The following is a 16,244-nucleotide window of genomic DNA, read 5'->3' as shown; positions in this document are numbered from 1 at the left end:
AGGAGCCAACTCGGCCCCTCTTTCCTCCCCAGCCCTGAATACAAGGCTTCCTGTGATTGGCTGAGCAGCACTCAGACCGACTGGATTTTGTCCTGGTAGTGGGAAGTCCCCGTCCTGCTGCTGAAACCTAGCGCTGTATACTGTATGTAGCTGAAGGCCAGCAATAGTCATCCCCGTGTCCCTGTCATGTCAGATTTATTTATTGTCCCTGGCACTGGAGTTATTTTTTTAAATTACAGATACTTGTATAACGCGGCCAATTTACGCAGCGCTCTTACATGTATATATATATATTGTACATTCACATCAGTCCCTAACCCTCAGGGAGCGTACAATCTAAGGTCCCTAACTGACTTTCATACATACACATACTAGAGTCAATTTAGACAGGAACCAATTAACCTACCAGCATGTCTTTGGAGTGTGGGAGGAAACCGGAGTACCCGTAGGAAACCCACGCAGATACAGGGAGAACATGCAAACTCCAGGCAGGTGGTGACATGGTTGGCATTCGAACCAACGACCCTAGTGTGTTTTGAACTTTTCTATCTATAATTTTATGTTGCATAAAGAAAAATATATGAAATGTAGGGGAATGTGCTAATCTCTATTCCTCTTTTTTTATTGCAGATGCAGCCGGTATTTACTGCAGACACCGCTCACACAGCAGGACTGCCCCAGTGAGCGAGACCAAATGTGAAATCCACACTGAGACTCCACCGGAGTGTGACATTCATGTTGAGATTCCACCAGAACATGATGTCCACACCGAGAGTCCACCAGAGTGTGATCTTCACTTTGAGACTTCGCCAGAATGTGACGTTCATGTTGAGATTCCACCAGAACATGACGTTCACATTGAGACTTCACCAGAATGTGACGTTCACGTTGAGATTCCACCACAACGTGACGTTCACGTTGAGACTTCACCAGAATGTGACGTTCACGTTGAGATTCCACCACAACGTGACGTTCACGTTGAGACTTCACCAGAATGTGACGTTCACGTTGAGATTCCGCCAGAACGTGACGTTCACGTTGAGACTTCACCAGAACGTGACGTTCACGTTGAGATTCCAACAGAATGTGGCATTCACGTTGAGACTTCACCAGAACGTGACGTTCACGTTGAGATTCCACCAGAACATGACGTTCACGTTGAGACTTCGCCAGAACGTGACGTTCCCATTGAGACTTCGCCAGAATGTGACGTTCACATTGAGACTTCGCCAGAATGTGACGTTCACGTTGAGACTTTGCCAGAATGTGACGTTCACGTTGAGACTTCGCCAGAATGTGACGTTCACGTTGAGACTTCGCCAGAATGTGACGTTCACGTTGAGACTTCGCCAGAATGTGACGTTCACGTTGAGACTTCGCCAGAATGTGACGTTCACATTGAGGCTCCAATAGAAACTGACGTCCACATTGAGACTCCATCAGAATGTGACATCCACATTGAAACTCCATCAGAATGTGACATCCACATTGAGACTCCACCAGAATGTGACATCCACATTGAGACTCCACCAGAATGTGACATCCACATTGAGTCTCCATCAGAATGTGATGTTTACATTGAGACTCAATCGGAAACTGATGTCCACATTGAGAATCCACCAGAATGTGATGTTTACATGGAGACTCAATCAGAAACTGATGTCCACATTGAGAATCCACCAGAATGTGACTATCAGTACGCCAGTACTATGGAAGATATCCCGGAGTTGGAAGGCTACAAAGTCCTTGATTTCCTCGGAGAGGGATGTTTTGGAAAGGTAAGTTGTTGGATCTTTTCTTGGATTTAAAATCATCAGATAGAGCAGCTGAAGATTAGAACCTTTGTCGGGTTTTATCACTCCAAGGCTGCATTAGAGAGATTTCCCCTCACTTCCTGTACTGCTGACAATGGTTTCACCAGACAGGAAGTGATGGAAAATGTAAGGAAACCCCCCCCCCCACCCCCACTCTACTAAAGAAAAACATTTTTTCCGGTCTGTGTGGCCGTTACAGAGTTGGACATACACTAGTCCAATTATTCTTTCCATTTCATTCAGCTAAATACATTCCAGGTGCACCAAACTAAAAGGCTTTACATGTTTTTTCTATAGCAGCTAAAGCCAAAGTAGAAAAGCCTGTCCCCACCATCATGTACTAGAGAGGGGTCCTTGCTTTCAATTAGGAAGCAGTGGTCTCTCTACAGTGGTTTGACATGCCCCATTGATGAGTCAGAGCTAATGCTCTCCAATCAGCAAAGTTCTTGATTCATGCTGACTGGAGAGCCCTGGACTCTGATTAAGAAAGGCATTTGCTGAACCTCTGAACAAAGATCCCCACAGAGAACAAAAGTCCCACTCTGAAGCATGCTGGCAGGACACAGGCTTTTGTATTGTCACGTTGTTGCTGCTTTTTGATTAAAAAACATTGAAAGACTTTTATTGCGCATATTTTGCTTTGTTGCATCTGCAATGTATTTTGCTGATGTCAGCTGAAAGTTTAATTGGGCTTCCAAGTATATAACACAGAAGTAATCGGGGTGGTGAAATGTAGTTGTAAGGACAATGGCTTTTTCATGAAGCAATGGGTTGTGGTGGAATAGGGGGTCTCACTTTTCTTCATTGACTTATATCTCTGTGCAGCGGGATAAGTGAGACTCCAGACAGGAGTGAGAGAAGGTCCTGGAATTTGAGCAGTTTCACCAATGTAGACCCTGTGATGAATAAAATGCAATTTTAGTGATTCTAGCCATTTATTGCACCCATAAATGACGTATTCAATGTGAATAAACTTCACCAATTGTCAGCTATAATTTTCTTTCTTTCTTTCCCTTCCAGGTGGTTTTGGCATCACAAATCTCCACTGATAAGCTGTTGGCTGTCAAAATCCAGAAAAAGAACGACGACCAGTTTGACGATATCCTTAAGGAGAGCCGAATATTGAAGAAAGTTCGTGCCAGCCCTTTCTGCACTCATGCATATGATGTCTTGCTGACAGAAGTAAGTAACTCCATCATCTACTTATTATGTGGCAGAGGTTGGTGTTAAATGGTTACCCTCTCGGGATACTGCTATAAGTGACACCTACCTCTCACAACCTACAAAGATGAATAGGGATTCACGGAGCAAATCATTTCTATAACCTCAATCTTTTTTTTTCTCTGTGCAGGATCATATATGCTTCGTCATGGAATACCTGAGTGGTGGAGACCTTTATTACTTCTTGGAAGAATGCAAACCATTCAATATTGAGACAACAAGGTAAGTCAATAGGAGTGCCATGATAATAGTGATGGGGTAGAACATAGAACTGTAGATAGGTCACAGCAGTGCGTAGACGTGTTCTAGAAACAAGCTGGATAAGACAGTAGGGTACCATGATAATAGGGATGGATGTGGAACATAGATCTGTAGATAGATCACATCAGTGTGTAGACTTGTTCTAGATACAATGTAGATAAGACAATAGGGTACCATGATTATAGGGATGGAGGTAGAAAATAGTACTGTAGATAGATCACATCAATGTGTAGACTTGTTCTAGATACAAGATAGGTAAGACAATAGGATAGGCTTGTTCTGGATACAAGATAGGCAAGACAATAGGGTAGTTTTTTTTGTAGTTTAGGATGGAGCAGGAAAGTTTTTTTTATATTGCTTTCTGTTTTGGTCTTACATAGACTTTAAGAGAGACTGTACAATCACATTCAGTCGTATTTGGACACCTTTTACTATCACAAAAAAAAATAGTGAAAATTTGCAAAGCCTATTTGCTACCAATTCATCGGCGATTTCAGATATCAGTATAAAACACTTCTATGTACAGTATTGTGCTAAATTCTGTCCTTACTGATAATATTTTCTTTCAACATAATTTAGTTATTGCAAAGGATACCTGACTATATCTGACCATTGAAGTGTTATCATCAATATTTATTGTCTTTGGCTTAGATTATAATAAAATGCTTCATATCAATCTTTTCTCTCTCTCCATCAGATTCCTCACTGCGGAGATCATTTGCGGTCTGCAGTTCCTTCATGGCCAGGGGATTGTACACCGGGATCTGAAACCAGAAAACATTCTGCTGGATAGCGTTGGACATGTGAGAATCGCCGACTTTGGCTTATCAGCAATGGGTGTGGGCAAGTCCCGGACCCTGACAGTCTGGTATGGCACGCCAAGGTACATTGCTCCAGAAGTAAGTATTGGATCATTTTTGTTTTCATGTCTTCTTATTAGTATTCAGTAATACTATTATAAATATATTATTACTATAGTAATATTCAGTATTAAAGTGTTACTAAACCCACAACAGTAAAATCAGTCTGTATATGCAGTAAAGCATGCTTGTTATACTCACTGTGGAACCTAAGGGGTTAATCCTCTGCATTGTGTAAAAAGGCTGAGCCTTACTTCTCTTATCCTCCCCTTCTTCCAGTGTCCCCCTCTTATATCCTGATAAGCCATATCGTGTGGAGACACTCTGCACATGCTCAGTTTGGTGTGCATTGCAAGAGAGGTTTTTTTTTTCTTGGGTGGGTGCATGTCATCAGCACAGGGCTAATCAGCACTGTCCAGACAGAGCTCAGGAGTCATGAAAACTCCTCCTACAAGTTTTAACCAGTGATCTTCTGGACACTGATAGAAGTCACAAGACTGCTCTAACTGCTGATGAGAAAAGGGATTTAGCAGTTTATATTTACTAAAATAATTGCATTTCCATGTTCTGTGTACTGAGGGAGACAGGATATAGTAAATGCAGGGTCCTGGGTTTAGTAATACGTTAAGGCACAGGTGGGTGCCTAGAAAAGTTTTTATTTTGATGAATTTCTTTAAAAATATGCACATTAAAAGAAGATTTCCAGGTATGGATAGTTTATAAACGCATACACGGCTCAGCTTAGACCAATGGGGTTGATTTATTAAAACTGGAGGATGGAAAATCTGGTGCAGCTCCACATAGAAATAATTCCACTTGCATGTTCCGTGTACTGTGGGAGACCAGATATAGTGAATGCAGGGTCCTGGGTTTAGTAACACTTTAAGTAGTATTCTTGTCAGTAATCAGTATTGACCATTCTTTTTGATATTTCTACAGATCTACTTACGTCTTCCATATGGTTATGCCGTTGACTATTTCTCCCTGGGAGTTATAGTCTTCGAGATGGCGACTGGAAATTATCCATTCCCCTACCAAGATACCAACTCAGAGATCGACTTAGACATCATCTCAGCGCCCGTTAGAGGCAGCAAGGCGCTCAAAAACGCAATCTGCAACCATCATCCAAGTTTTCCCATTGACTTCAGTATGGATCTCCAGGACCTCATAGGGGATAAAGTAAGTAAACACCATCTATAGCATGCAAAAAATAGATATTCTTTTTTTATTATAAAAGTAGAATTTCATAGTTATTGCCTTTGTACCATAGCTAACCTATTTTTGTATATTTTTACAGCTGCTATGCAAATGCCCCGACACAAGACAGAGGCTTGTTAAAGATCTGAGAAGCCACCCATTTTTCAAGGAGGTAGACTGGCTGAAACTGGAAGCTGCCAAAGTGAGTCCACCATTTTCCATGGAGATGGAACAAATCATACCTCCTTCTGAAGAGGAGCAGGAAGATCAGTTTGAAGAAGAGGAGGAAGATCAGTTTGAAGAAGAGGAGGAAGATCAGTTTACAGAAGAGGAGGAAGATCAGTTTACAGAAGAGGAAGAGTTTTATTGAGGGTTCTCTTTTACCAGCAGCAGACGGGAGAAATACAAAGACCACAGGTGCCATCAGCTCCCCCTGCAAAAGAACCCCCAATCATCTAAGAACAATAGACTGGCTGTAACGGAAGGTTGGAGACAGTGGGCACAATTCACTAAGCGGTATCTTACCGCATCCGAGTATGCGGTAGGATACCGCACAGCATTTAAAAAAAAAAAAAGTTTGAATTCACTATAAAACACTACTAAAATACTGCATGAGTTATTTTATCAAGTCATGCGGTAATATATAGTGAACACCATGCGTTAATGTTTCAGCTGTCAGTGGGGTTCCCCACTGACAGCTGAATGTAAAAGAAAAAATTGTCGGAAATTAAAAAAATTATTTAAAAAATGGCATGGGGACCCCCCTTTAATCCATACAAAGCCCTTCGGGTCTGGTATGGGTTTTGAGGGGAACCCCCATGCCAAAATTTTAAAAAGGCATGGGGCCCCCCCAAAATCCATACCAGACCATTATCTGAGTTGGAGGCCAGTAGTCTTTTCCGAAGGTGCGCATTGGATTAGCTCTGAGGGGAGGTTGGAAGTTAGTAGACTTTGTTCGAAGGCGTGTGTTGGACTGGCTGTAAGGGGAGGTTGGAGGCCAGTAGTTTTTTCCTCAGGTGTGCGTTGGACTGGCTGTAAGGGGAGGTTGGAGGCCAGTAGTTTTTTCCTCAGGTGTGCGTTGGACTGGCTGTAAGGGGAGGTTGGAGGCCAGTAGTCATTTTCGCAGGCGTGTTAGATGAGCTGTGAGGGGAGGTTGGAGGCCGGTAGGCTTCTTCCCCAAGTGTGCGATGGATCGGCTGTAAGGATAGGTTTGAGGCTAGTAGTCTTTTCCTGCAGGCATGTGTTGGATTGACTATGATGGGAGGTTTGAGGCTGTTAGACTTTTTTCTCAGGCGTGTGTTGGACTAGCTGTGAGGGGAGGTCGGAGGCTGGTAGACATTTTTCGCAGGCGTATGTTTGACCAACTGTGAGGGGAAGCTGGTCTTGGGAGGAACAAATAGAATTATTTGGTTGGTATTTTGAGACTAAGTTAGTGATGTAGCTGAGGGCAGAGTTGTGGATTGCTTTGTAAGCTCTTAAAATACTCCCAAATTTGAAAGCAAGACTTGGTCACCTAGATTAAATTCTCTATATCTTGGGAATCAAATATTCTCAAGTAATCTTTCGTTTACTCCCTTGGGTTTTTTTTTTGCGGAGGTTTCTTCAGCCGCATGGTAAGCGGACTTGAAGGTATCTTTCAGGCGAGCCACATATTAGTAATGGATTTGATGACTAATAGCACCGGTGGAAACTCCTAGCAGGAGGTCAATGGGCAGTCTGGGTCCCTGCTGAATATCAGGAAATAGAGGGAGAATTTTGTAACTCTCATGCCTTGTGCTATTAACAGCATGGACCATGGCTTCAGCCCTATGGCTCCAGGCTTGCTTGTATTTGGCCTCCAGGGAGAAGATCATATGCAGGGTGTTAAGGAGTTGTCTGACTCATGTAGATGTTTGGCAACTGGAGTAACGCCTTAATTATAAAGCAAGAGAAAGAGACCGGAGTGGGCAGTCACATCTGACTAACCAAATGGTCGTGTCCCCTCTCCAGAGATAGTGGGACTTTGTGTGTGCCATATAATGGAGAAAAAAATTAATCTATAATAATAGTAAAAAATAAAAACTATGCATTTTATTGGTTCATCATTTAAAAAGTGAAAAAACACTTTGCATATTTAAAACCAAAACAGTCTATAGAGATAACATCTGCATGTGGTTTTGGAATCATATCATAAAGAAACATGAGCATGTAGGATCAACGTGTTTCACTCTAAATTGCTACTTCAGGATCCACGCTTCGGATGAATCACTATGACAATTTAAAAATATACAATCATAGAATACAAAATGCTAAAATAGACAAACATCGACTAAATTGATAATCACTAAATGGTGGACAAAAGTTGGAAAAAGAAAACAAAGGCAAACTTACAGAGGGCAAAAGAGACCCCATGAGTGGAAAAAGCAACCCATGGGGGGGGGGGGGCTAACAGATAAAGGACTCAGAGGAAGGGACACACTAAGGATACAGGGTGCATATTAAATTATAATTGTATTGTGACACTTACCCAATATTACCTGCAAATATATTAAAAGTTGAACTCTAATACAGGAATGCTTATTTGAATGAGAGAAGGATAGTTGACCCCCATACGGTTGTTCCAAGTACTTATTATATTAACAAATATAACTTAGCTGCTATTCATCATATATATTCATACTTTCCCTCATCACACATTCTAACCTTGTATCTTTAAGGACGAGATCAACATACAAATAGCTCGCAGAAAACTGTAGGTTGAGATGACCAGTTACGGCTTACACCAATTATTCAAATTCACCTTGTCCTCCATACACTAGCCACTCAAAAGAACGGCCACCAGAACTTAAAATTGGCCTAAAACATGAAAAAGAAAAAATAGAACTAGCTAGCTTCACCAAGGTGAAATGAAAAGTTGACATAGTTCCAAGTGATGCATCAAGCATAGGTTGTAAGATGCAACGAAGCAGAATGGGTCTACACTTACCAAACGCTACCACATCAATCCAGCCTTTATATTGTTTGAAAAATGACCACCAAAAGAGAAAGCGCTACGCCTGATCACCTATATATATATATATATATATATATGTCTCCCTCCCATATCCAGTGCCGCCTTCCGTCCCTCCCGTCCCGCCTATAAAAAGCCACCAACCAAAACAAGCACGTGTCACTCCACATCTTAATCGCCCAAACCTCCCCGTATGGCATGCAGACATGGTTCACCTATCAGAACCAGGCCTTTCTGCCCCCCCCCTCCCGAAAAAAAAGAATAAAAAAAGGGAAGGGAAAATGATAAAAATAAAGCACACAAATCCCAACAGTCTCCTCCTCTCATCAAACACATCTTACAACATACATACACGACACATGATAAATTGTACAGTGTATTATACAGACATCAAAGATAGATCCTGTACCAATTTTTCAAAGATGCTGCTGTACCTCCCTTTGGCATTTACAAAAAGCAGCATAACTAAATTTCTCATTTAGGCCTGTTTTTTTTACAGGCTTTAAGGTTGAAAATCCATCTTCATTCTTTTTGCAGAACAGTGTTATGAAATTCGCCCCTCTGGGGTGGGGGAGAGCTCTCTCAAGAACCAAAAAGCGCATACCATTTGTGTCATAATTGTGTTCACTCCTTAATTAGCTTGCTCTCAAAATGTCTGCCTTGATCTGAGTGCAATCTCTGGAGTAGTCCATAATGGTCAAAAATACCTTTTCTAAAGCACTCTGGGGACTGTAACTCCCTTTCCATGGTTGGTAGGAAAAGCTTATACGTATTAGGTAAAGTGGTCAGAAAGGTACAGCACCTTTCCAATTCCTCTGGAATCATTGTCATTGTAGAGGAAATCTATGCAGACTAAGTCCATGAGACTTGAACTCTTTAAGTGCCCCCATTAAAAGAAACTCGAATTTACAGGGTGAGGTCTACAACGACTACCCTCTGTATCTCTCATCTTGACTACCCTCTATCTCTCATTATAAAAACACCTTTCTTAGTGCCGGTTCACATATATGCAGATTGGATGCGGTTTGAACTGCATCCAATCCACATGACATGTGAAATAACATTGCATCCTATGGTGCCTGTATGTTTGCTACACTGGCAGTGCAGATTGAAAAAGAGTCCTGTCCGTTTTCTGAGCAGTGTGATCCGGTGTTCAGGTGTGGATTACAGGTATTGGGAACCATTCTAAACTGCATGTCAGTGAACAGGATAAAATCCTGACCTGAACCTGATCTAAACATGTCCTGAACCTGATGTAGCCCTGACCTGAACTGCTGAACAACTACTGTATCAATTAGATGTGAAACCTGAGCTCACCGCACATGTGTGAATCAAAACTTAAGGTTGATGGGCCCAAACGTTACATAGTTAGTCTGGTTGAAAAAGACACGAGCATCTAGTTCAATCAATAAAAAGGAAAAAATGTAAAAAAAAATGTTACACAATCCTATATACACAATCCTATCCACAGTTGATCCAGAGGAAGGCAAAAAACCCCAATAAACATGATCCAGTTTGCTCCAGCAGGGGAAAATTTCCTTTTTGATCCCCAAAGAGGCAATCGGGTATTCTTTGGATCAACTTTACCTATACATGGCTTGACATTTTTGTCCATTTTTCTCTGATGAGCTTTCCATGTGTCAAAATGCATGTTTTAAGACACATTGATTCATTTTACATTGCAAATCAATGCGCTTTGACTTCTAGTGATGCACATGTAACATGTAACATGCAACATGCAAATTTGATTGATTGAAAAAAAAAACACATCAAGCAAAGCCACAAGTGTGATTTCAGCCTAAAAAATCCCAGTATACATTAATGTACCTTGTTTCTGACTAGTCATGTGATGGGTGGGGTCCTTTCTCTGGAAACCAGCTATCCAATAGTTAACAGTATTAGATGTATAAAAATGAATGTCGGGTAATATTGAATAGATAATCAATATGCAAGAACGTCAGACAAATGTGAGAATATGAATAATACGATATACTATTTCATTTCATCAATTGGGTAAGAAAGTAGTAATACTGTCAGGAATGGACTTGCCAATAATGGTGGGACTCACCTGCCTTGTGTGCTGCAGTACCAGGGCTGGCCAGCGGGTGCTCTCAGCAATCAGAGACTCACCCCTGCAGTCAGCCAAACACCTGAAGCTGATTGCAGGGGTTGTATTTAAGGAATGGCCAGACTCACAGTCAGGGCCTTGGTGTGTGGTTTTCCATGGGCCCCTGTATCTTGTATCCTGTGTTCCTGTTTCTGCCTGACTTGTTGCCAACCCTGCCTGATCCTGACCTCTGCTGACTTCTCCTGTTTGATCCCTGGCTTGTGACCCTGACCATTCTCTGACTGGCCCTCTGCACCGCGCTGTCCGTGAGTTACTGAACCCAGCTTGTGACCCCGACCACTCTCCCGCCTGTTCCTGGTACTCCGTTTGCTACTGACCTGGCCTGCCTGACGACTCTTGCATTGTATGTATTGTTATCTGTAGGTGGTTTGGTTTGTTTGCACTGTGTTTATGTTTAGTTTTGCACTGCGTTTTGTATTGTTAGTCTTAATAAATCATATTGTTTATACCATATCTGAAGCCTGCGTTTCCCTGTGTCAGTTCACACACCTCTGGTCATACCCAGAGCCCTGACAAATACCATTTGACCAAAATTAGGCCGGCCATACACGGGTCGATTGCCGAACGATTTTCCGTTTGAAAATCAGACCTAAGAAAAAACGACCGATTTTCGCTCTGTTAGTGGGGCAATGGCCAATTTTCGTGGTTCCTCCCCATTTTGCTTATCGGGCATGTTGGAAAATTCGTGAAAAACGACCGATTTTCGCTGGTGGCACCATAGGATTACAGAACAAACACCGTTTTTGATTTTCAATCGAAAAATAATTCGGAATTCTACCAATGTATGGCCTGCATAATTGATTGGTTCTGCCACGGTTTGGCAAAACATTGGGAGGCCATCGAGATAAGGGACTAGAAAAATAAGGCCCTTAGCTGGCCTTGGATCTCCTGGTTGCTCACTGACTTAAAGGAGCATCCCACCCTAGGGATTATTATTATTATAATACAGGATTTATATTGTACCAACAGTTTGCACAGCACTTTACAAAATGAAGGTAGACATTACAGTTACAATACAATTTGGTACAAGAGGAAACAGAGGGCTCTGCTCGTTAGAACTCACAATCTAAGAGGAAGGGTTGAGTGATACTAAAGGTAATAGCTGTGGGGGATGAGCTGATGGAGGTCATCAGACATCTTACATCTTTGGATGTGAGCAATATCCCAGCTGCTTGCCTTCTACACTTATCAGATAGACCTATCAAGAAATATAAAACCTCTCTGACCATCCATCTTTTGAATGTGGCAGATATCGCACTCCACCTATGAAATCTCTGTGGTTCACAAAGTAAATGAGATCATGGCCATGGAGAATCCTACGGCCACTCTACATAATACTGAAGAAACTTTCAGGTTCATGTGGATGCCCTGGCAGGATATTTACGTGGACGCTTGCCTCAATGCATTGTCACAATCATCCATACTTATTGCTTCTGCTCCCTCTGGGTGCCCTTGGCCTGCATGCCTCTCTTCCTCCGTATGCCCTTTCCCCTTCTCACTTTTAACCTTTTTTTCCTCTAAATTCCAGCTTCTCAGTGTACCAATATACCATTAATGTACTTTTTGAAGAAAAGATAAAGATTTCTATTTCTCTTAGACTAGGCATTGCCTCAGCTTCAGTGCCTTCTGGAAAACTCCTCCATTAGCCATTCTGAATTTGGTGTTCAGGAAAGGAGACCCACTAGAAGGAAGAAGTTCACCAGTTGACATCATTAATGCACACAGCACACCTGTCCTCCCCCAGGTGATGGCTTCCACCCACCTGTGTGGGTGCATGTGTAGCACCCTCCTAGATAGCTAGGGGGAGCTAGAATTGCATTTTCAGTTAGGAGGGCTGAGTAGCAGCCCAGGTGTAGTAGGTGGTCATATTTCAGGATGGACTGAGAGTGCGTTTTTGGCACGCCATGTAGGGCAGTCCTCTCATGGTAATAAAAGTGCCCCCAGTAGCTCCTGTACCCTTCTTTGGGGTCGGCTTTGGTGTGTTTTTGAATACAGCATCAAAACCAAAAATAGTGAAGCGCTAAAATGAATCCCTAAATACACACATAGTGCATATAATATTAAGTGAAAACCATACCTCATAAATAAATTATATCTGTGACATAAAAAAATATCAATATAAAACAAAATATATAAGGAAAAACTTTTCCTTGCCCTTAAATTAATTCTTCAAATCAAACATTAATAAAAAATAAAAAATCCATAATATTGCGAATAAACAGTGATGAAAAAAAATATATATATAAAAAACTGTGTTAATTAACATATATATATATATTTGTGATTATTTCTAATAATAAATGTGACAACCTAACAGAATAAAAAATATAAAAAAATGTGAATCTCAATCAAATGTACGTGATTATTGTGAAAAAACCATATATTAAACTATTACATAAAAAAATCACTAAAACTTGTGATATTTCAAATATGAAAAAGTGTCCATAAATGAACAAACACAGTCCATGCAGTAAGGTGAAAACGACACTCAGTGTTCTTCACTTCTAGTGCTCAAAAAAAAGAAAGGGAAGAAATCCTCCAATGGCAGCAATGCCTGCTCACCTCCCCAACTGGACCCGCAAAGGGCCACAAGGCTATAACTCTCCTCCAGAAAATCGTTTGCTTCCAAGCAGCTCAGTAAGGAATCACAGGACCTCCTCTCCACCTCCTCTCAAACGTCATATAGGACACAAACAGAGCTTCCCATAGTGTAATACCATTTGTTTATTTAAGACACTCCATATAACAAACTGTTTCCACTCACATGCGTTTGGTTAATAAAATGCAGTCCTCCTCATTCCCTGGGTGCATTCACGTGTAAAGAGGGAAACCAATATGGTCGCTGTGCTCGGACATCCGTCCCCACGTGACCGGAAATGATGTGTCTCTGGGCTGGGAAAAGCGTACCGACGCGTTGCGTCACGTGCGTCGTGACTTCATCAGGGTACCTGATCAACGCGTCGGCACGTGAAGAACACTGAGTGTCGTTTTCACCTTACTGCATGGACTGTGTTTGTTCATTTATGGACACTTTTTCATATTTGAAATATCACAAGTTTTAGTGATTTTTTTATGTAATAGTTTAATATATGGTTTTTTCACAATAATCACGTACATTTGATTGAGATTCACATTTTTTTATATTTTTTATTCTGTTAGGTTATCACATTTATTATTAGAAATAATCACAAATATATATATATATGTTAATTAACACAGTTTTTTATATATATATTTTTTTTCATCACTGTTTATTCGCAATATTATGGATTTTTTATTTTTTATTAATGTTTGATTTGAAGAATTAATTTAAGGGCAAGGAAAAGTTTTTCCTTATATATTTTGTTTTATATTGATATTTTTTTATGTCACAGATATAATTTATTTATGAGGTATGGTTTTCACTTAATATTATATGCACTATGTGTGTATTTAGGGATTCATTTTAGCGCTTCACTATTTTTGGTTTTGATACTTTATTACTTATTGGTTAAGGCAGAGTGTTAGCAGCTGTTAGGATAGGGACTTACCCATACTAAGCGCAGGAGGATATTTCCATTTTTTGAATACAGCACCATTCACATCTGTGCATTGTAGGAATGCATGCAGACGCTTTTTTGCACGCATAGCGCTTGCGGTGCACGTCACGCGTCAAATGCGCTATAAAAGCACAAAGCTCCATGCCGGAAAAGGTCCGGGAGTTTCTTTTGGCATGTTTTGTTGCACAGAGGAAAGCCCATTCACTTGAATCATGTGCTGTTGTGCGAACAATGCAGCAAAAAAAACATGAAAAAGGTGCAATGAATGTGGTGCAGCACTGTGAATGGGGCCCATTCCCTGCTTACCAGCTGAAAGTTAAAATCAGTAAAACAGGAAATGTCTGCACCAGCTGCCAGCAAGAGAGAAAATACCAAAAATGAGCAAAAAAAAACTGTCCATCAGGGAAAGGGTTAACATGATCATAAACATGATCATAAACATGAATATCTGAGCGCTTACCCCTCCCCTTTTCTGGCAGTGGCAGTTGCTTGTGTCTGCTGACATCCCTCCCCTGCTGAGCCTCATGTGCAATCTGCTGCACCCCCTTTTAGATTCACTCCAGGTTCACACGTAAGCATTTTGCAGAAATGCAGTACAGTCCATTTAACATGATTTCCTATGGGGCATGTTCACATTTATGCGTTTTCACCCGCTGCGTTTTTTGGAAACGGTCAGGGACTTTTTTAAATGCAAAAAGTTGTGTTTTTGGTTCTATATACTTCAATGGAAATGCTGCAGAAAAGCATGTATTGCATTTTTGCCACGTTTTTGATGTGTTTTGCGTTTTAAACCTGCCTAGCAACAAGAAAAAGAAAAAAAAAGCATCAAGAACGCAAAACGCAATGCAGAAACGGCTCAAATGCAACCTGCATAGGTGTGAACCTAGCCTAAATCCCCATCATCCCCCGCTTACCAGCTGAAAGTTAAAATCAGTAAGACTGGAAATGCCTGCACCGTCTGCCACAAAACAGAGAAAATGCCAAAAATAAGCAAAAAAAAAACAAAAACTGACCATCAGTGAAAGGGTTAATATGATCATAAACATGAATATCTGAGCGCTCACCCCTTCCTTTCTCTGGCAGTGGCAGTTACTTGTGTCTGCTGACATCCCTCCCCCCTCCCCCGCTAAGCCTCATGTGTAATCTGATGCACCCCCTTTTAGATTAAGTCTCCCCCACATACCAGCTGAAAGTTAAAATCAGGCAGACTTGAAATGCCTGCACCAGCTGCCAGCAAGAGAGAACGAATGATTGAAACATGACATCAGCAGAGGTTCGAGAATGCTAAACAAATACCGGAAGCATTAGAAAAAATAAAAAAGTCCATTTTGTTTGGTAATAAATTATAAAAGATACAAAAATAAATCAAGACAAAATAAATAAATGATAATAAAATAAATGTGAGACAGAAATGAAAAGATTTGCTGTGCAGGACGGCTTTCTATTCAGTGATAAGGCTCAATTCACAGTGTTATCATAGGAATAATGACCTTTATTTGAGCCATGGGACTGGAAGGGTTAAATCTCCATCAAAATAACTGTCATATCAATAAAAAAAAACAACATTTCTCTTAAAGGGACCATCCTGTATACTGAGCCTACAGGCTGAATTTACAATGAATAATAAGGACGTGGCCCCTTTAAGAAAAATCTTGGCTGAGTGCCAAGCTGTGATGTCATCAGCTGTGATGTCATTGGCTGTGATGTCATTGGCTGCCCTGGTATCAGGAGTCTCTCAGCAGAGTCCCCTCAGTTGCTACTCGTTCTTTGAACAGTGCACACGTGTCATCTTTGCTCCTGTGAATTTTTCCAGCTATTTCATTGGCTCAGATTTCATTTGATCAGTTCTGATTGCGGTTTCATTCTTGCTGCCTTAAGCCCGTTTTACGCCTGTTTTGTTATTTTTATTAATGAAACTATTTCAGCGTAAAACAGTTGTTTCTGCGAATTCCACCAAACAGGAACCAATCAGAGGAAGGCCAGCGATGGAAGGAGGTATCATTGAACAGCTTGCAGATCCCCCAATCAGAAAGCCCCCCATGAAGAGGGCTCGCGCTTTTGTACGCCGCTGCTTCAGAGTCGTCGTTGGATGCTTTGGTGTCGGCTGCCATGTTTGTGGCCCACACCAGAAGACGGACGATTGGAATGGTAAGTATTGTGATATTTATTCATACAAGTGGGCGGGGACATTGATTTGCTCCTCCCCATTCCCATATGTACACACCCACATATATA

Source organism: Staurois parvus, unplaced genomic scaffold, assembly GCF_062004578.1.
Source record: "Staurois parvus isolate SC_StPar_1 unplaced genomic scaffold, SC_StPar_1.0 ptg000151l, whole genome shotgun sequence".
Classification (NCBI taxonomy): domain Eukaryota; kingdom Metazoa; phylum Chordata; class Amphibia; order Anura; family Ranidae; genus Staurois; species Staurois parvus.
The sequence above is the reverse complement of the archived record's forward strand: the minus strand, read 5'-3'. Positions refer to the sequence as shown.